The sequence below is a fragment of the Protopterus annectens genome, chromosome 7.part0 (genome assembly GCF_019279795.1).
Source record: "Protopterus annectens isolate FY-2018-M chromosome 7.part0, PAN1.0, whole genome shotgun sequence".
NCBI lineage: Eukaryota > Metazoa > Chordata > Ceratodontiformes > Protopteridae > Protopterus > Protopterus annectens.
Genome location: NC_056739.1, coordinates 528,209,832 through 528,231,534, shown reverse-complemented (window position 1 = coordinate 528,231,534; position 21,703 = coordinate 528,209,832).

Sequence of the window (21,703 nt, the reverse complement as noted above, 5' to 3'; positions counted from 1 at the left end):
TCCATTCATCAAGATTCCTCTTGAAGAGAGTCAATGAGGGACTCTGCCTAGCCTGGAGTGGGATTTTATTCCAGAGTGAAGGGAGCCTCTGGGTTATGAATCTGTCCCTCCAGCATGTCCTATTTATTTCAGTGCTGAGGTTCAAGTCTCTCGAGCGCATAGCTCGATGGGATTTGGATTTTCTGAGGTGCAGCATGTCCATTAATTCCGGGTTGGACATGGCTTTATACGTCAGGCACAGGTTGCCTCTGAGCAGGCGGTATGCCACTGAGTAGAGCTGGAGTTTCTTTAACTGGGCAGCATATGGCATCTGTTTGAGCCCTTTGATCCTCTTGGTGAGGTACTTTTGGGGTCTTTCCAGTTGCTGCAGGTGTCTGGTAAGGTACATCCCAAAAGGGACATTGTACTCAATTATGGGCCTGATGAGGGATGAGTAAAGAGGCACGATGATCTCCCCTGATCTAGATGTGAATCTCTTCATGATTAGGTGGGCTATATAAAATGTTTTTCTAACCACTTTGGCCACGTGGTTGTCAAATGAGAGATTGCTATCAACTTGGGTCCCCAGGTCCCTAATTACTTCTTCCGTACTTAATGGATTACCACCTATGTGGTAATTTATGGGCATTTTGTTTTTGCCAAAGGGGATGACTACACACTTTTTGGTGTTTAGCTTGAGGCCATGGCTCTGGCACCAGTTGTCTGTTTCTATGAGGCCCTTTTGGAGGATGCTTGTGTTGGCTGTCAATTATGGCGCCCAGTTTGCAGTCATCTATGAACTTGGTCAGCCATAGTCCTTCCGTGTTGGCCTGTACCTCCGAGAAATATATACCGAACAAGAGGGGTCCCAGGACTGAGCCTTGTGGAATGCCACTTGTAACTGGTTTGGAGTCTGACATGGCTCCAGCAATTCTAACCATGTGGGTTCTGTCCTTGAGCCAGTTTGCAACCCATCTAGTGACATAGGGGTTTATATTTAAGCTGGTGAGCTTATCTATAATGCCCGAGTGGGGTATTGTATCGAAGGCTTTTGCGAGGTCCAGGTAGGCTGTGTGGACCACCTTCCCCTCATCAATGGCCTTGGTGACTGTTTCAAAGAAATTGACCAGGTTTAAGAGGCAGGATCTGCCCTTAACAAAGCTGAACTGGGTAGGATCCAGTGTCTGTAGGGCCCAGATATCTTTATTTATGAGGTCCATGATGATCCTTTCCATAGCTTTGCAGACCAAGCTAGTCAGGCTTATGGGGCGATAGTTTCCAGGATCCGTTGAGGCACCACCTTTGTGGAGAGGGACCACTGTTGCTGTACGCCACTCTTTTGGTACATATCCTGTGGTAAGGCTGAGATTGAACTGTAGTTTTATGTTTGGGTTTAGCTCTTCTTGGAGTTCATGTAGGATGCAGCCCGGGACACCGTCTGGTCCCATTGATGCTGTGTTTTTTGCGTTGGAGAGGGCGACTCTTACCTGAGCATCTGAGATGTCAGGGGGGCAGCACTCTGCTGGGATAGATATTTGCCCTTTTGGTGGGAGGGGGGAGAAGTTTGCACTGAACCTGTCAGCTAGGATGTTGGCAATGTCTGTGGGTTTGGTGTATTTTTTGTCATTTTGGACTAATAATGAGCATATCTGGGAATTCCCACCCAGGTTCCTAACATAACTAAAGAAAGCCTTGTGATTATCCTTAGTGTCCTGTGCAATTTTTCTCTCAAAGCTGGCCTTAGACGATTTTATGAGTGCCCGTAGTTTTTTGCTAATACTGATCAGAGATGCCTTCCCTTTTTGGGATTTTGCTCTATCATGTAGTAGCTTCCTCCTTCTATTGTATAGTTTGTTTATGGTTGGGGTCCACCAGACAGGACGTCTGCCTTTGGAGGATTGGGTCTTGGTTTTATTTGGGATTGCATGATCCATGAATTCCTGAAGGTGTTCATAGAATGCGTTTATAAAGGATTCTGCGGTCTGGGCCGTATTTTCCACAGGCCCGGGCTTTGAAGGATTCCACCTCGGTTTTGAGGAGTGTGAAATTTGCTTTAGAGAAGGTTTTCACTGTGGTTTTCTGGGCAGGGGGTGGGGTCGGGATGTGAATATCCAGTGAGATTAGTTTATGGTCTGATCTTACCAGTGAGGGATACACTTCTGGTCTGGAGCATAGAATCCCCATGTTGGTGATGATCAGGTCCAGTATGTTTTCCCCTCTTGTGGGAGTGGTAACAAGTTGTTCCATAGCATTTGAGTTTATAAATTCTAGGAACCTTTGTGCTAGGGTGTTGGAGCTAGAGCAATGCTCCCAGTCTATGTTTGGGTAGTTGAAGTCGCGCAATATAATGGTGTTTGGAGAGACCTTCATATTTTCCAGTGTTCTCAAGAAGGCAGAGTGGGGTTCCTGGGTTTAGGAGGGTGGTCTGTAGCAGGCTATAAACTGGAAGGCAGTTTTAGCCACTATTAGTTGCACATGGATAGTCTCTGATGCTTCGTGCTGTGCCACCAACCTGGAGGTGTGGGTATCTTTGATGAATATTGATACTCCCCCTCCTTTTCTGGTTCGGTCTAAGTTTTGGGGCCGAAAAGCATGGTATGAGGTATAACCTGGTAGTGCTGGGGTGCTCTCGGGAGCTTTGAACCAGGTTTCTGTTAATGCACAGATATTGATGTTCTCCATGCTAAGGAGAGTTTCGAGTGCATGCATCTTGAGGTTTAGACTTCTAGCGTTGAGTAGCATTACTCTTAGTTTCTTATCCCTTGTGATACCTATGGAGGTGGGTTTGTCTTTTGAGCCTTGCCTAAAAAAGGCACTATGGGGGTAGCAAGAGCCTTTGCCAATATTCGAAAGCCCAGGGGTGACAGGTGCAAGCCATCCCTAGCGAAGCATCGTGGCTTGTCGAGCATGTCACCCCAGGCTGACAGGCATTGGATCCCCTTTGCATGACCCCAATACTTAAGCCAATTGTTGAAATTAATCATCTTGTCTTCATTTTGTGGCATCATTCTTGGTGAGGGTAAGATGCTACTCAAGGTCAGGGTCATACCGGCCTGGGCTGCATTCTCAGAGAGCTCCTCTATGTCTCTTTTCATGTAGTCCAGGGAGGTACGTCTCAGGTCGTTAACACCAGCATGGACAATAACTGAGTCATATTTGTACTTGCCTTGGAGTGACCTGAGTGCTTGTGTTATGTGGCGGATCCTAGCGCCCGACAGGCAGCTCACCGTGACCTTCTCCTTGATCAGCCTGGTGAGCGGGACGTCAGTGTGCCTGACGATAGAGTCACCTATTACAAGTGTATCAGGTGTGTTGTTTAGCCTTAAGGGCTGTGACTGTTCAGCACACTGGCTTTGTGAGCTGTGTGTTGCACGTGTTTTGTTTTGGGGTAGCGGTTGCTTGGGTGTCTGCTTTGGAGGTCTCTGCTGCTTAGGCAGATTTTTATTTAGAGCCTCCGAGTATGTTTTTGTGTGTTTATGTGCTTGGTTTGCTGTCGTGGTAGGTCTATGTGAGACTGGAATTGTAGTGAGTGTGGTTTCCTTCTCCTCCTGACTGGTTACACCAGTACTGAGTTGAGAGAGCTTAGCCTCCAGTTTGGCTATATGGTTGCATCTCTCACATGTGTTGGAATTTGTTGGGAGGAGGAGAGGGTTGTCTATGTACATGAGGCAGTTGTAACATTGCCTCAAGATTCCCAGATTCATCAGCTGGACCGGAGAGGAGATTGACAACTGACCCTTGGACATGCTAGAATAGTATTGGGAATTCCTTTATAATTGAAAAAAAGGGCCAATGGGGAACAAGGTACTCAAGGGGAGTTTGTGAGGGTGTAGTGTTTTTAATTTTTTAGTGCTGACTTATATAATTGCTTTAGTGAGCAAGTGCTAGGTAACTTAAATGCAATGTGTTACAGGTAACTTAAATGCAAAAATGACAAACTGTAACTTTCTTTCAAGTGAAACAAGGAAATAAGTACAGTAAGAAATGCAGATATCACTAGGGATCCACAGAAGCTCTTGGTTTCCATTTATTTAAAGTACCATACAAGGATGGCTGGTGTGACTTCTATACCTTTGTCACAATATGTGATTGCAGATTACAGCATATGTAACAGCAGGGAACAAGACACAGGAGTGCTAACTTCAGCCCAGAGAAGAATCACATCCTTATTAGTTCTCTGAGGACATATGGGAAATGCCTTTTTTGGAAAAGGGGACATAATATGCTGAGAGAGCTAAGGCATGAAATCAAGTAATGGTTAACATTAACACTGTATGAGGAAGGAGCCACGCCCTGGCATTGTGTAGAAAAGAGTCAATGACATGGTGGAATGTGCTAGAAGAAAAGCTAGGCAGGATGCAGTTGAATATAGCAGCACTAGTGGTTCCCCTTCCACACTTTAACACCAGAGTATGAGTACCTTCTATCTATAAGGGCAATAAACTGGACAAAGTTAAGGATGCTACTGGCCTCATTAGAGGTGAATGTTAACACCAGTACCTTCAGACACCTGCAACAACCACAGCTTGGCAGTGTGGAAAGTTAGCTGTGTAGCTCATTTTACCTCAGACCATAGAGACCCAGGAGATTAAGTGCTCATTCAAAACCAAACTGAGGTGAAAAAGACCCAGTGTCAAGTGAATCCAAGAAAGGCTGCCAGGCCGGACAACATCTTGAGTAAGGTGTTAAAGGACTGTGCTGAGCAACTGAGCATTGTGCTGACAGATATATTTAATATCTCCCTCAGCCAAGCAAAGATACCCAAGTGCTTTAAAAACACAAACATTATACCACTACTGAAGAAAGCCACTCCCTCTCAGCTTAATGATTATATACCAGTGGCCTCATGTCCATCATCATGAAAAGCTTTGAAAGGTTGGTCAAAAAACAGCTAACAGCAAACCTTCCAATAGCACTTGATCCACTGCAGATCGCATAGTGTGCAAATTGCTTCACTGCAGATGCCATCTTTGTTGCACTGCATCTCACAATGGCACACCGAGAAAATAAGGACAGTTATGTCAGAATGCTGTTTATTGATTTCAGTTCAGCATTCAATACAGTGATCCCACAACAGCTAACAGAAAAACCTGTCCACCTAGATGTTAATAACCACAAGTGCAACTGGTTCCTGGACTTTCTGACTGGAAGACCCCAAAGAGTATGTGTGGACAAGAATTCCCCAAAGAACATCACTGTCAACACTGGAGTACCTCAGGGCTGTGTGCTAAGCCTGCTACTGTTTACTATCTTGACCCACAACTGTAAAGCCAGATTTAACACCAACCACATCATTAAGTTTGTGGCTGACACCACAGTTGTGGGCCTCATCAGCAAAGGAGAAGAAAAAGCTTACAAGGAAGAAGTGAGTTCTCTGACTGCTCTGCCAGGTATAATCTTGACCTCAATGTCAGCAAAACTAAGGAGATCATAATAGACTTCAGAAGAGTACAACCAGCTCACTCGTCTCTCATGATAAATGGGTAAGTAGTAGAAAGGGGAAAGAACACAAAATTCCTGGGGGTCTGTATAGTGGAGGATCTTTCTTGGTCAACTAATAACAGTCAGTAGAGAAGGCCCATCAACACCTGGACTTCATGAGAAGACTGAGGAAAGCAAGCATACCTCCCTCTATCTTCTTCACCTTCTACAGGGGTACCATAGAAAGTATCCTAACATGCAGCTTCAGAGTGGTATGGAAGCTGTTCAGCTGCAGATCAAAAAGCCCTACAAAAGACAGAGTTGTGGAGAAAATAATGGGATCCAAACTTTCAGTGATAAAGGATCTATTCATGACATGTTGTTACAACAGAGCAACAAAAATAACAAGTGATCTTACTCACCCTGTTCCTCCCTCCAGGATAGAGGGAAGTCGGTTTGCTTTCCTCACATGCCTGTTGTCCGGCAGAAGATACTGCAGCAAATGCTGTATAATAACCAGGTTCAAGAACAGTTTTTTTTCCCTCAAGCAATTAGACTCTTGGACTTTGGTATTAATCTCAGGGATGCGAGACGCTGACAAGTCTTGTGATAATCAAACAATAGTGTAATAAGCATAAGACCTCACACCGACCTATCAGTTTATAAGAAAATTCTGTGCAAAAAAACTGTTAGATATTCTCATAATGTAGAGAATATAAGAATTACATTGTGCAATAAGTACAGGTGCAATAAGGAACCAAGCAGCTACTATAACTGTCTAAGAGAAAGGTAAATGTTAGGTTTGATACACATGTAATTGTATGTATGTATATGTCTCTCTTCTAAGAATTTGCAATTGTATGTATGTATTTGTCTTCTCAATTTGAACATGATGCACATAATTTTGTTTAGACTTCACTTGTGGTGTCTAAATGGCAATAAAGTTTACTTTGACTTTGACTTTTGACTCAAATGCTAAAATGTATTTGCCAAGACACATATGCAGATATAATTTTTACATGTTTCATCATCAAGTATGCCATCAGCCATCAACATTAGCTGCAGCAGAAAATCTATGGACAATGCACGGTAAGTTCTGTCATCCTATCTATACATAGAAATACTTCCAGCTGATGCGGGTTAAATTAACAACATGCCCACATGTCTCTTCACAGGCTCAGAACCAGTATCAAACTCATTCCATGCCTTAGTACAGCAAGATGATACTGACAGCAAGGCAACTGTCAGCTGTGATACCTTACCTGCCATAATTGTGACACAGCCCGAGGACAGAGGCACACAGGGGTTGGGAGGGTGCCTAATGGTTAAGGTGTTTGCCTTACAAGCACAAGGTGCAGGATTTGAGTCTCACAAAGGATAATTGGCAAGGCTTAAAAATGGCTCGTAAGGGCAGTTAGCCTAGTACTAATCTATGAACCTCTGTGAACAGTCACAAGGTGTACTGCCAGGTTTGCCTATACCATACCAGATGAATAAATACTTAGGCAGTGATAGTGTCTCACGCACTCACAAAATGAGAACATGCCATTACTTTGGGGGCATGTCATACAGCTCAGCACCTACTTCTTGTGTACAACCTGAACTCCTTGATAAAGAGACCACCCTTTTAGAGGTAGTAGCACCTACTATTGCACCTGTACACAGAGGTGCCAGAAGAAGGCATAGTTCACTGTTAGCTCCAGAGATATGTAAGTCCTAGGCTTCCCAGCACTTGAGATGCTACATCATAGTTCAAGCACAGGCTACTGCCACTGAGAATCAGGTAGAGATTGTTAGAGTACTGCAGGGTATATGTGAGGAGCTGCATTAGTACATGGGAATGGTGGTGGCCAGGAATAATGTCCTGATGATTCTCATGTATAGTATGGTTGCATACACAGCATCCATGTGCACACTCAAAAAGACTTACTAAACACACATTAGAATCACAAGTAGATGAGGCTGGGGAACTGTTGACATGCTTGATGGACAAGTAGACCAGATACCATGTGCATGTCAAGAAAGTGCAAAGGCAGCCAAGCCTTGTCAGACTTCTACAACATGTGGAAGGATGTCTCTGTCAAGTTCTAGGTCCCACAGCACTGTTAGGTCAATGTCAAGTGGTACTCCAGCATCCAGTATAGCCCATCATTTGAGCAGTTCAGCATCAAGCTCTCATACCAGCACTTGCACATCATCTGTGAGACCATCACCCACACTATCCTTAGGGAACATTGTGTATGACACATTTCAAAATCGAGTTAAAACATAGAGCAATAATGTTCTTGTAATGCAACTACTTTTAATATTTAACAGCCAGCATAGTCTATTCTGAATACTGCATGTAAAAATAACAATAAGGCTAGAGCTATGTTACAAGACTATCTTCTCCACACTCAGACCCTGCCAGTGTACTAGCGCTTAAACTACTCACTCATTAGCACTGTATGAATGATGACTGATAGTATTATTGTAAGAAACAACACTTATAATGTTGAAAAATAAGAACTGTCTGACATAAAGTGCAAGTTAACCACTCACCACACAGAATAACCCACATGTAACACTACATACATCAAGTATAGTATGTGTAACTGTTTTTCTCACAGTTACTAAGTGAATGCCATGGCCCATAGTTGTGAATTAGATGCTGCCTCTTTGCCTGTGCAGTCATATACCATGCTTAAACCTACAAGAGGGACTGCAGTGCTACTGCTGATGGCTATCACCATCACTAATGTCACTGGTTAATGACAGAGAGATTCACTGCCCATATCAGTGACTGTCTGTAGCAGTTTCATACAAGGGTGATGCACAATCATGCTGTGCAGAATGCAGCATCCAGTAAACATCCTGCATGCAGTAGCAGGACCATATTGAATGGCACCCTAGACTCCTCCAGGCACCAGAAATGGAATTTCAGCAGGACAAATACTTGCTCAATGACTATATGTGTTTGGGACAGTGTGGTGTCAAGTCTCCTTGGCAGCTCTGTTGGGTTTGTGGGCTAGTATCATTAACCAAGGTTCAACTGCATAGCCTTTGTCACCTACAAAACAAAATAGGGAGGGAGACACAGAAAGAAAATGGGGGCATGCTTACTTAATACTACTGTACTATCACTCTGAAAATAGTGAAGTAGTTAAAGTTAGAAAAATTAAATGCTTTACACTTACCAACTAGGGGACCATGAGGAATGTTACCATGAAGGAAGAGGTGGTAAAATGAGCTTGTGTACCAAAATAGGAATCATGGTCACTGCCAGGATGCTGGTGCAATATGTTTCTGATGTAACCCCATGCATCACATACTACCAGGCAGTTGATGGAATAGTAGCTCTTCGTGTTTCAGTACCATTCCCTCTTTGGACCAGATGGGGCAACATGAAAGAGTACCATTCCATAAGATGCATGCATGCTTCTGGCTCAGCCCAGAAGTGACACCAGGGAAATAGATACATTGATCTACATATGTCAAAAGTATGCTGAGGAACTGGTGAAGTATCATTGAGGCAAAAGCCTGTCATACACCCAATAAGACCTTGTTTTATCTCTGGAAGGTCCCAGCAGCAAGAATAGTGAGGGCTATAGATTCCTTTGTATCCACAAGTATAGGAAGACCACACTTCTCCTGAGTCCCTGCCTGTGAGATATACAAACTTAGCAAAGCTTATACTATGTCCCTGTCAACTCTATAGCTATCCAAAACTTTTTGATAAACAAAGTTAAGAATGGTCATCCTTTGCCTGCATCTTCCTCTTAGGTGGTTGTTGCTACCAAATTACTATGCTTTTGGTGCTATCCTCAGAATATGAAACAGATAGGTTAACAGTGACCTAGGTATCTTTGCAAATTGCAAAGTAGAAGGAAAAGCATTTTTGTGTTATATAACCCTTATGCACAGAAGGAGAAAAGCATCAAAAAGTGACTTGAGTCACACAAATGCAGGAAGAGCTACCAATATGCATAAGGCAGTCACAAATTTGTCACCTGCTCCTCATTTACAACACATAATGCCTTCATTTCCATGCTACATTCTCAGGCTGGTTAAGGGAGCTGCACCTATGCAAAGCTGCTGTCTCTGAATTACACCTTAGCTGCATTTAGGCACAGTCAGTGCATCTTTCTGCTATGCCTAAGCACAATGACTATGAATACCACCCTTACACTGAAGCTGCATTTTCCATGACATCTTGCATTTTTGCAACTTTGTACATAGCTATACCTGGTGAATGACACGGTGGTGGACAATAATGTCATGAGGCACAGAACTAAGCATTAATACTGCAAAGCTGTTATTCTTGTTTGTCATCTCATGTGCCATCTGTTGTTAAACATGTAAACTTATTTAGAAGAAGATGGAATTTTTCCAAAACATCCATTACCTTTTCATATGCGTCTCTTTCTGTGTTTTGTGCCTTTCATGTGCCAAAGCTCTAGTAGGTTTTCCACATTAAAAAATATTTTCTTTTACACATCTATAAAGGCAGCAAGCTCAACTGTGATAGAAAGCTGAGTTATGACAGTGACATTTGTGCTTTTGTCAAGATACAATATATATACTTAGCCACATACAAGTCTTTAATCTGGTTTTCCCCAATAGTAGATGTCAAGTTTCAACTATTCCGGATGTTATGTCTTCAACTGTTCTGGCACTGATCTTGTGTGAGAGGTTTATTTTTTTCCAAGATGCTGTTAAATGTTCATGTTTGTTAATTATTGCACATCCCCTCAATAAACCCTGCCTACTTGGTCTCTCATTCTGGACATTTCCCATTGAGAGTAACAGTAGGCCAGAGATTCATCATACAGGCAGTTGTGGTAGTGTTTGTCCCCTCACTTACATCTCAGAGATGACAGCGTATGTGTGTTACCTAATAGGCCCTTAGTTATTGATGTATATACTTGCATCACCACAGGGACATCCTATGTCCACACCCCACATGAATGTGGTTGCAAACAGATTCTTACAGGGGATATCATCACTGGCTTAAGACTGCCTGGCTTATTGTCCCAGTCCTGCAGCCACTGGTCTCATGCAGTTCACCACTTGCACACCACCAGACTAGCCTGAGCCATATAACCATTTCCCTACCTCAGGATGAGCATGCTGGTGACACCTACCCAGTCCCCATACCCATTCATCCAGCACAGGAGATGTGATTTGAAATCAGTCATCCGGGTCACAGTCATGACTTTACACGTTGCAAAGCTGGGTAAAGATAGAGACTGTTTTTTTGCACCACTGAGATTTTTGTCATGACAAACAATGCTTGCAGATATGGCAAACACTGTTTCTAAGTTCATAGCTTCAGCTGCAAGTCAATTTTCTTTTTTCTTTTTTCTTTTTTTTTTTTTTTTTTGCTGCTTCTGAAGTTTCAATAAAAGATTTTAATAAAGACTGCTTCCAAGAGTATTTGGTGTCAAAGGCTTAACTCTATCAACCCAATGTTGTCCAGTGACACTATGAAAAGTATCCATATTATTATCTTACTGCTGAAATACTCCACAAGTTTATTTTTATATTTATTTATTTAGTTTCAAAAATGGTGAATAACATAGCACATCCCACTGAAAGCAATTTGCTGAGTTAGAAAGCAAAGGAGTATGTGTATGGGCATTCCAAAATACAATTAATAATGAGTGTCTTGCAAAAATAATTTTAAAAATGTAAGTGTTTACATTGTCAGTAACAGAGACATTCTTACATATGTGATTGTACATGCAGAACTAACTAAACAGGTGTACACTGAATTCTGAGTGCCAGTTCACAAGCCACAGTAATGCTTTCTCTTTTTTTATCTGTGCTAACATTTCAAATGCTATAAATATTGCTTATTACTTTCAGGGATAAAGAAACAGTGGTTTAAATAGTTCTTTAAGATAAATACATTACAATAGCTTGATTGGTACTTTTCCGTTAAACCCCTACCACACATTTTCGGTCCCAGATCGGCACTCTTTGTTTTCACAGACCTTGCAGTCTGACCCTACCTTCTCATGCAGAGTTGTTGGGGATCACAGTTTTTGGAAAGGGGTGTCATGGATGATACTGACCTACATAGAGAACAAGGAATCACCCGCTGGTACTTTTCTGTTAAATCCCTACTCCCTGTGGTAGAGAAGGAGGTCTGTTTAAATGCAAGGAAGAAAAGAGGTGGCAGCATGTGGGAGTTGAGTGAGGATTGTTCACCTGCTGTTCGGTGCAGCTCCCCTCAGTTACACTCTCAGGACAGTTGATACTGCAGGAGGGTGCAGACGACTGATTACCTGGGATTCCAAGGTTGGTTGTTGTGAAACTTTTTTTGGACAGCTCTTGCTGGGTTTTTTTCCTCCTCTATAAACTAATTCTGGGCCCCTTTCTCACTTCATGTGTGTAACTTCTTCATCTAAACTTGTAGATAAGAAATTCCAAAGTCATGCAATGTTGTGAAAGAATTGATCAAACCAGGTAAACATTTTATATGTCTGTTTATTGGGGGGGGGGGGGGTGTTAGCTCCCAAGTGTGTATTTTTTGATCCAGTGTTATATCACAGCTTTCATGATCTGAGAGCAGTTTTTGTAGAGTTGTTCTTACTTTATGTGTGTCGCCTTACACAACAGTTTTGTATTTTACGGAAGGAAGATTACTATTTTCTTTGCCCTGAGGATGGGGAGTTTTGACCTGTTGAGGCTTTCTCCCTAGAAATCTGGAGCTGCACCACACTGACAATGCACAGCTGAGTGAATTCAGTTGACAGGTCTGAAGGACTGGCACAGTTCGCTGAGAAATAAGGCAAGACATGGTGATCTGGGACCGAAAATGCGTGGTAGGGGTTTAATGGAAAAGTACCATTTGAGTTAAATGTTCACACACTGCACAACATTGAAAAACTCCTTGTTTGTAGTGAACTTACTCAGAAAAGATTTGTATTATGGAGCTGTGAAATTATAATAAAAAAGCAACAACAGCAACAACTTGAAAACCAAAACATGAGTTGCATTATCACTGTTTATAAAAATTCAACAAACTCATACTGCAGCTTGTTTTATGCACATAATGTTTCCATGGAATATGCCTCTTCTTCAAAGATGCCATCTTTGACTTTAAAGAAGTCACAGGCACAACAGCCATGGTGTTAGTCTTTAACCAAATGTTCTGTAAGACCTATACTGCTCCCTACAATGCAAGACACATCACAATTATTTAACAAAGTAAGTTAACTGCCTTTTTGTTTTATATACTCTAACTCCTGAAAAAGTCTACAAATGTTGAGTACTTCTGATGTCTCAGAAAAATAAAATAAAAGACATAATGGTCACAGAAATACATTTTGAATTGTTGCTGTTAGATACAGGTATTTTTGCTGACAATCCATGTTAACTATCATTCAAAAGTGCTTTCACAGACAGCATACCTCTTCACTGCTACCTCTAAAAGAAAGCTACCTTCTGTGTAGACCTCTGAGATTTGATTGTGATGAAAGTGAAAAAAAATCCATAGTAATGTATTTCAGTTTGTAGCTCATAGACATATATACTTTTCTCCTGACAAGCCTTATCAAAAATTCAACAGTCAATATATACCTATCCCGTGCTTTGATATACATACATCCTTCCTCCTTGTCAAGGTAGCCACATTTGGTCCATTTCAAACATTTGGAGTCTGGCATTTGGCATAGAAAAAAAATAAGGCTGCTATGAGATGGAAATGAGCTGCTTCTTGTAGTACAATGTTTGATTTCCTTGGCCTTTGTTTGTCTCCTGCATGACACTGAGCAAGTCATTTACATTTTTATTTTTATTTTCTACCATAAATCTCTACTTCTGCTCATTTTATTATAACTAACCCTCCTCCTTAGTCTTTGCACTCTCTTCCCTGAGAATTCCTTTTGATCTATTATCCTATTAACCTTTTGTTTCTGTCTTATTCTTATTTTTGCTAACTCTAGAACTATTACTATATACAAATGTCATTGCCTAATTTTGTTTTCCTTGCATTGTCTCAATGGTGTTTTTAAAATGTCTATTGCTACAAATGTAAAATTCTAAATGTTATAGAATGTTTTTGTAAATGTTTATTATGCTGTGTAACTGGAGCTTTTCTCCCCGGGCCTCCACTGAAAATGGACATGTATCCAGTTGGACTAGCCCGGTCAACAAATGTAAAATAAAATAAATAAATAAACCACATCTATAAAGACAGCAAGCTAAGCTGAGATAGTAAGCTGAGCTGTGACACTGACGTTTGTTTGGAGAAACTGGACAGTTGGGCTAGACTCATCAATGGTCTCTTTGACTGCATACCCAAATGCATTAAGAAAATAAAAGGCACAAGTGCCACAGATATGAATTTCAAACTGTAACTGTCAGCCATGTATATTGCCCTCTACAAGCCACACCAACTCTGATTCAACACATTCAAAGATAATATGCCTCTTCATAACTACCCCTAAAAGATAGTTATGTTTCTGTGCACAAAACAACAGAAACAAGGTAGTGAGAGTGTCTGGGTCTACATATCTATCTATCTATCTATCTATCTATCTATCTATCTATCTATCTATCTATCTATCTATCTGTCTATCTATCTATCTATCTATCTATCTATCTATCTATCTATCTATCTAACTATCAATCTTTCTAAAGAAACATTATAACATATTTAAAAAAATTACTTTTAACAGACCTGTCTAAAAAAGAAGTTAAAATTAACCTGGCCTACATTAATAAAACAGAAATGTTGTCTCCTATATCAAGACTTCAGACATTTCTAGTACAAAGCTGTTACTCATCAAACACTTTACTGAAAGGCATTCAGTCTCACACGCACTCCAAAGACAAAGCTGAATAATTGCTTGTTGCTACTAGACAAGGCCACTCACACTCCATGGACATAGTTGACTATCTTAGCTCAACTTTGGGGTAATTTTGTTTTTAACTGACAGACCACTGTTTAAGCTATAAATAAAAGATGAAGTACTTACTGAATGTAGCAGGCCTACAGAAGTTGCTTTCATTGTGGTACCTGTCCACATGGAAACAGGAAATAGGAAAACCCTGCTGCTATTCGTTTTTCCACTTTTCTTCAGATTTCTGCTTCTTTCTCAGTGAAGAGGGGAAACGCTGATGATTTTTTCATGTTAATCCCAGGCTTCTCCATATAAAAAATAAAAAAAAGCAAACATTCAAAGACCACAGACCTAGCCTGAGACTACAATAGTCCTAATGAAAAGAATTGTACAACACTATCCTGTTGTACCCTTTTTAAATATATTTCAGCTTTATGAAGGTAACAGCATTTCAACTCATCCCCTTGCTGGGTGGAATCTTTTTGCAGTCTGGATTGTAGCCCATAAGCCACTGCTGGATTATTAAAAAGAGGGCCAAAAATGTTACAATCATTTAGAAATGATGTGAGTGTTAGAAGGGATACAGTCACACAGTGACGAGAGTGAAACACAGGTTCATAGGTGTGTGCCATGCCAATGACCACTAGGGCCTTTATAAGCTTAGTAGTGCAACCAAATATAGCCTACAAGTTTTACGCTTATAGGTATACTGTAGGTAAGTAATAGGTAATCTGCACTTGCAGTCCATTTTAAACCTAGCCAATTTTCCTGAAAGGTAAAACTCAAAGCCTGCACCTTGTGTCTCTGAGATAAACACTTAACCATTATGACAACCATACCTCTCAACATTACAGATTTTCACAGAATGTCCAGATTTTTGCCTCTTATTTTGGCCTTTTTCTCATAAAAGTGTGGTTTTCTGGCAAATCATTGAGGGTTGAAATCATAAAATAATGACAGACATTTGCGTTTCAGACTTCATACCCTTCAGAAAATTCATGCTAATACAAAGCCTGTTATTCTATCAACTTTCTAAGTCTGTAAGTGCAATATTTAAAAAGTGTCCATATTTTTGGGCCTTTTTCCCCACTTTTATTTATGGCTTTGTCCAGATTTCTTGCTCTAAGAGGTTGAGAGGTATGATGACAACCCTTAAGTTGTGTGGGAGACAGTGGGCTGTGAAAAATTAATTATAAGGTGCTGCTTACTGTGATGGATCCGAAGTCTTCTTAAGAAACTAAGGTCAAACTGGCTGGATTCTGCTGAAATCAAAGTCTAGTTATCACAGTCTGTTGCTCACAGAAACTTGCAGTGTGTACGTTGATGCAGCACCTGACTTTAAGATCAGTAACCAATAAATAGCTTTTTATAACAAACCACACGTACTACTATTGCAGCTTTAGTTACACTGTATTACTTTACTTCACAAACAGCTTGGATGATATGAGAGATACAATACAAAAAATATATCTAACAATGCTTTCTGCTATAATCTCATTATAGTAGTTTTACAACCTATTTTTCTCCATGGTACCCTATTTTGGACTTTGCATGAGAACAACTGTTTGCTAGTGTTTGCAGAAAAACACATTTTTCATCCTGTAATGCTGATACTGGGCAGAATTCACGAAGCCTCCATGTAAGAGTTATAACTCATACACGGAGGCTGCAGTTAAATGGAGTGATGTCAGCATGCTCTGCATATTCATGAGAGCATGCTGAATCACACCTAAGGCTAACATGGTCCGTGTAAGACAGTAGGGGGCGTGTCCGTAGGCCGAGCCCTGTAAGCGGACATGCCCCCAGAAGAGTAAAAGTGCCCAAAGTAAACACCCACGACAGAGTACATGGAAATGTGAATAAACACAACACAACACATGCCCCCACAGACTAGGAACATAAAATGTACAAATGAACATCTCATAATTTTTTTTTAAATTGTAAAGATGTTTAACCGTGAGTGCTCGCTTATAGGCGTGCCCGTAGCGCAGCTACAGTTAGCAGTCAGTGGGAAAGCATATAAGAACTAAATATGCAAAGTAAGCCAAGAAACAATAGCGTAGCGGTAAAGATGTTGGCTGAAGAGCAGGCATTCATGGTTCGAGTCCCCACAACACCAATTTTTATTTTTAGCAAAATAAGCACGAAACAAGTCCCTGACAAATATGTACACATAAAATCACATTTTATGTAAAATGTAATGAAATAGCCCATTTATATTGAAGAAATGTGAGGTAACAAAACAATAAAAAATGCCAGATGTGCCCATAGCTGAGCTACAGTTTAACAGGGTGAGTGCATCTGCCCGTAGGTGAGCAGTGGTTTAACTGGTGCAAAATGAGTGCCCGTAGCTGAGCAGTGGTTTAACATGCTAAATCTATGTGCCCCTAACTGAGCTGAGCGTAATATGCGTGCTGATAGCCAAATGAGGCTTAAACCAGTGTACCCCGTGTGCGCGGAGCTGCGCACCGTGCAAACAAGCTAACCGACGGGCAACGTTGAGCAAGCCGTATCAAAACTGCCTTTACACAGACACACCCCTCAGCTTGTCTAGACAGTCATAAAAAATAAAAAGTAGTGGCCAGCTTCGAACCCAGGATACTATACACCATAGTCAAGGTACTGAACCACTAAACCATGACAGCAGTACCTATAGATGCAATAATAGCTAATATATAGGAATGAATACAAACTGGAGCATGACAATGCAGGTTTAGTGAAGTTGATTCAATTCCAAATTGGCCAATCACAGATATGTGCGGGAAAAACGGACTATATAAGCTCCATAGGCGGGAATACACAGCATAAACGGTTGTAGAACTGACTTGCAGCCAGAATGACAGGTGTAGGTGAGGGTAGTTGCTTTCGAGCACAGAGGTGGGGAGTTGAGGATTCCAGGTACATGGTCTGGCTCCTAGTCCACAATCATGAGGCCCAACTCATGCAGGGCCAGGTCCTGTGGGGAGCATATAGGGCTGAGGCGTGGGACCGGTTGGCTCATGATCTTACCAGTGCCACAGGGATTACAAGGACTGGTGAGCAGATCCGTCACCACCATGCGGACCTGAAGAGATGCAAGCAGGACCAATTGAACCTTTGGATCCAGGAGGCCAGGCAAATGCCCAATGCCCCACTACTGAGTAAGTTACATTTAATTATGTATGTAAGAAATTAAATTAGCTGATATTATGGAGATGTGTATTCCAATATTACTTCATTTATATTACAGCTGCAGGTGTCCGTTCTGCGAACCGCAGAGCCTATGGTGATAGGCTGGTGCGGTTGCACCACCAGGCAGGTCAGTAATCTACTACCAGTAACTGTAAAGATATATAAAAGTATGACAGTCAGCAAAAGAGTGCAGTGTAGTCACTAAGTAATAAAATGTGCAAGTAACAGTGTGAAAGTGTTTGCAAGTATTACTTGATTACAAAAGGGTGTTGAAGCCTGTAAGCCAAACAGAAAAATGAAAATGTCTGACATAAATTCTGAAATAAAAATGTCCCACCTGTAAGACAATAGTACACAACCTGCAGCAGGCTGAAAAGTATAGCTGCAGAAGATGATGAAATCACATGTGTGAAATATATCCCTGTTGAAATACTGAAACATGACAGAAGTGAGACTGCTGGAAAGGATTGTAATAACTACTGGTAAAACATGTCAATAAAGCCTAGAAGTAAGTACCATCCTGAATAGTAAAATGAAAACAAGTGAGAGAGTGTGAGACAGTGTCATGAATCCAGCAATACAGTAGTAATAACCCCTGAATAAAGTATACTGCAGTCAGTACAGAATTAAATGCATGTGAGAATCCAAACCAAACAGCGAAATCTGTTCAAAGTGTTGCTGCATCTGGAATGTGTATCCCAAAATCTGGATATGTTGCTCTCAGTCTGCAATATGCAGATAGTATGATTGTCTGATATACCAAACATCCACACTTGTCTATAGCTATATAAAGCAAATCTAGCAGGATGATGTAGCTGAACAAAGCTAGATATAAATGTGTATGAAGAACAATAAAATGTATATTGATGTTGCAGTAACAGTCCTATCACCAAGTTGAAGTAGTTATCATATTGGAAACTGTAGTTAGAACAGTAATGTGTATATATGTGCAGCTATTAGAAATGTACAGCATATGTATTGGCATTCGAAGGTGTTAATATTATTTGCTTCACCCCACCCTATAACCACATATAACCTAATCCAGCAATACAGTAGTAATAACCCCTGAATAAAGTATACTGCAGTCAAGACAGAATGAAATGCATGTGAGAATCCAAATCAAACAGCGAAATCTGTTCAAAGTGTTGCTGCATCTGGAATGTGTATCCCAAAATCTGGATATGTTGCTCTCAGTCTGTAATATGCAGATAGTATGATTGTCTGATATACCAAACATCCACACCTGTCTATAGCTATATAAAGCAAATGTAGCAGGATGATGTAGCTGAACAAAGCTAGATATGAATGTGTATGAAGAACAATAACATGTATATTGATGTTGCAGTAACAGTCCTATCACCAAGTTGAAATAGTTATCATATAGGAAACTGTAGTTAGAACAGTAGTGTGTATATATGTGCAGCTATTAGAAATGTACAGCATATGTATTGGTATTCGAAGGTGTTAATATTATTTTCTTCACCCCACCCTATAACCACATATAACCCATTCCACGTGAAAATGGTATGTGCAATCACAATTAACACCCCTGGAAATTTGTCTTGTTGGGTCATATATATTTGCATGTCCATTGATGCATCTGCCCTGTTCATACATCCAAACCTGATGGCCTGTTGCCATCAATCAACCCTGCATGTTGTTGGACTGTGTATTGCTGTACAAATTATGCATGTGTTATGCTCGCTGTTCAATGGTGTGAATATCTGGGTGTTTGGATAATGGGAATACTAATGCATGCTGTTACAACTAATTGTGAATGGTATTATATGTCACTAACCTAAACTGTCATGACATAATGCAAAACATAGGACGACAGGGAAGGCGGGTTCCAGCGGACCCACCTCTCCCACCTCAGCTGGCGAGTGCACCTGGCACTAGTGCCCAGTCTGGACCCTCCTCCGGTGGCCCTGTGCCACCTGTGGGTGGAAGCGCTGCAGGGGATGGGGCTTGCCCCCCCTCTGCAAGTGTGGCCGGAGGAGAACCACCACTCACCCTCCGTAGCGTCCGGACTGTGGTGCGTAGGGAGATTCGGGACTCTGTTCTCGAGCCCCTACGCCAGCTTGAGGCACAGGTGGCACAATTGCCCTGCATGCCTGTTGCCCGGCCTACACAGCCCCCAGCACAGCCCCGTCCTGGGCAGTGAAGAAACAGTGGCAACTGCCTATGGGTGGGGATATCAGTTCCACTGTTGCCATCTGTGGGCTCATGGGCTCTGGATATCCAAACCTCCATCCCCGTCAATTGTGTAACCCCCCCACACGTGTCATACACCACCCCTGTATGCGTCTTGTTTGTCTTGTCTGTTTACCTACCCAACCTACCTCCCCAGCTATACCGACTTCCTTCACCTGACATACCACTCTCACCTGAAATAAAAAAAGGGCACTCTGTACCCACAAAAAAGTTACGCCCCATACATAGCTGCCCATTCCGCACACATGTCTGCTGGACATGGAAACTATCAATTACAATTGGCTGTACAACAAGTATTATTGTTGTCCTGACACCTCTCACAGGGGTGGAAGGTTTCAAATGTCACACCAAATTACATACATATGTACAGCTGTTGCTGATGAAGAAATGGGCAGCTATGGGCCTTACCTACATCCCTCCTGCAAATCCCAAGCTTATTTCCCTACTGTCTTACCCTCTTTGTGACCCCTTTTTTACCACTTTCCTGTCTCCCCATTTTCATTTCTTTCAAAGAAAATAGCGAAGGTTTGCGACACAGTAAGCACTGTTAAGCGGTTTTAAGCGGGTGTGCGCGGAGCTAACTGCCAGTGCGCATGCGTGAGCTCTGCGCAAACCAGCGCAAACCCGGTTACAACTGCTTAAAAGTGCCTTAGTCACTTTGATTGACAGGTCCTGTAGTCAGTTCAAAAGCAAAACATAATCCCACTGTCAGTCCCAAACCCATGACCTTGGAAACAGTAGTCTGTATGACCTACCACTAAGCCATGACTCTTATACAAGAACATTGTGCTAAAATAAATATAACATGTAATAGTAGGGAAGAATGTAAAGGGAATATAGGATGTGTAGTACCCAAAGCCTGTCATTTAGAATTACTGTCAAAACTACTGGATTCCCATAATAGTAGTGTGTGAACAGAAACAGCCATGCTAGTTGGTAGCTTGTAGGTAATAATGTCAGTTAATGTACATATATAAATGTATGTATATGTACATATATATATATAAATATATATCTATATATAGTTGTAGGTGTCATTGTGCATACACACTTACTACAGGGAACAGGAGAGAGGAATGGAGAAATGTTAATCTACAACACAGCCTGAATCATGAGAGAGATACTAACCTTTACACTCACAGAACAGTGTCCACAGCATACCAGCATGGTCCCCACCCTCACAATCTGAAAGGGCAATGCCTATCTCACATACCCTTTTATAGCACTGTCCTGAAATCACAGTGAGAACTGCAATCAGTACACAACTGGCTGTATGCAATTAGCAAATGCTGGCTTACAATTGGTGCAGAGGCCATCACATGGACCTATGCAGATACCTACAAAAGCATCCCGTACTAACACTCCACACATGCAATACATTCATTGCACTGTCTGGAAGCAGACAGAGGGAGAGAGACAAACTGAGACAGAGAGAAAAAAAAACACGCTACACACTGTGACTCTAAGCTGTCAGCAGTGACAGTAGCAGCAGGAAGCAGAAGCAGTGGTAACGCAACCAGCTGCAACAAGCACAGGTAATGCAAAGTAGCAGGTTAATAGTGTGCATACTGTGAACCCTCCAAATGTGTCATAGGTCTGTATCTATAGGTATGTCCATGTGATATGTTGTGTGTACGTAGTTCCACCAAAAGGGGATGACTATACATTACATGTCAATCAGTGTTAGGCCATGATCCTGGCAGCAGTTGTCTGTGCGTTGCCCTCAGCAATGGCTGTAGTGACTGCTTTGAAAGGTCAGCCAGGTTCAAAAGGCAGGATCAGCCCATCACAAAGGCAAACTGGCTGGGAACAAGTGTCTGCAGGTACCCGATATCACTGCATATGCATCCCATACTGAATAATTCCATAGCTTAGCAGACCAGGCCAGTTATGCACATGATGTGGTAGTTCCTTGGGTCAGTCGGGGTGCCTCCGTAGTGGTGTGGGACCACTGTTGCTGTATGCCAGTGTCCAGGTACATATCCTGTAGTACGGCCAAGATAAATTATCAGTCTTATATACGGTTGTATGTCCTCTTGGAGTGCAGGTAGCACACATCCAGGGATACCATGAGGTCACAGTGAAGC